The sequence below is a fragment of the Octopus bimaculoides genome, chromosome 22 (assembly GCF_001194135.2).
Source record: "Octopus bimaculoides isolate UCB-OBI-ISO-001 chromosome 22, ASM119413v2, whole genome shotgun sequence".
Classification (NCBI taxonomy): domain Eukaryota; kingdom Metazoa; phylum Mollusca; class Cephalopoda; order Octopoda; family Octopodidae; genus Octopus; species Octopus bimaculoides.
In genome coordinates this window covers 33,441,001-33,442,624 of record NC_069002.1, presented here as the reverse complement: position 1 = coordinate 33,442,624, position 1,624 = coordinate 33,441,001, and positions in this window count along the sequence as shown.

Sequence of the window (1,624 nt, the reverse complement as noted above, 5' to 3'; positions counted from 1 at the left end):
ATATATATACACACACACACACACACACATGCAGACATACACACACAAACATATATATATATATATATATATATATATACATATGTTCGGTTTTCCTCTAACAAATTCAACCGGTCATTGGTCAACCTGCTCTCTAAATTATTATCTTCATTATTACAGTCTTCATCATACTACGACCATTACCATGGCATCAATTTTGGCATCCTATTGCTATCCTTTGTATTCTTCCCTTTATTCTCTTTAATTTTCTTGTCAATATTACAACTATTGTTTGTTGTTGATGCTACCGCTGTAGTTTTGGCAATTATACTATCCTCCTTTTCTTTCCATTTTTCGTTGCAACCGCATTCTCTTTCAATATGATTGTTGGTGATACCATGTGATTCTCCAAGATGTTTGATGCATTCATTCGTTCCACGAAGTCTTTTCAGAAACGATTATTTGACCATTTCATTTTATTTATTTTTGTTCGTTAGTTTTCAAACATTGCTTGTTTAGCAGTATTGTTTATTTATTTATTCATTTATTTATTTAGCTATTTATTTATTTATTGGTGGGCAAGATTGTGGTATTAACAACTGCAATTTCATTTATTGTTGCTGCATTCAATTACAATATGAAAACATCAGAAAATTAAAAATTCCAAACTTCGTTGAAGGTTATGCCATAGAAGTATTGTGCTTCTTAGAGAGTGGGAGAGACAAAAAACATGCTTCAAAAATCAGATTGAAATAAATGTCAATACAAATTAGGAATTGCTTTGGCAGTAGAGAAGAAACGGCTGATTGGTTAATGTATTTAACTGCTGGTTTACAGAAAATTAAAATCAGAATTCGAGCAAAGCAAGAGATTATATATTTTCAGATCTACTATAAACATTTTAAAGTTATTTTTGTCAAGAAATCATATTTCAAGACTTCAATTTCACTGAAAGAAAAGCTTACCAGCGCCTCCGCGTCTGTCTTTAAACGAGTCGGTATATTTCATATTTTGTTGAACACAAAATATCCTCATTCTAAGTAACTGTATGCGTAGTTGCACAGCGGCAGATCCTGAGAGAAGAAACCTTATTCATGCAAGTACTTCGGGCTTTAACTCTTTACCCTCTTAAGGTAACGGGCTACATCAATTCTATAACTCTTGGATAATCCTCTGAGGGTTATTCATATTGAATGTTTAAGTTTATCTAGAATCAAGTTACTTAGAATGTTGTAACTAGTTCAGTCTGGAAATCAGTTTAGATGTAGAATAAAACATGCCTTCCGACTTTCCCTCATTTTCCTCCTGAACTTGATCGGGTTGAAAATTTCACAGGTCCTTATATCAATGCGTTAAGAGCCCTGGTAAGATCCTTTTCATGAGACCTAAGCAATTTATCCCGCAGAAGCATTCGCTACGAACACTATGCCAACATCATTGCTTTGGAAGGCTAATTAGCATATTTTTCTTTCATAATCTTCTATATTTTAACATTGGTTTCAAATTTTGGCGCAAGGCTAAGCAGAGTTGTGTGGAAAGAAGGAATTCGATTATAGGGACCCAAGTGTTGAGCTGCTACTTGTTTTATCGACTCTGAATGAATGAAAGGTAAATTTGACCTCGGAGCCATTTGTGCTCAGAACGT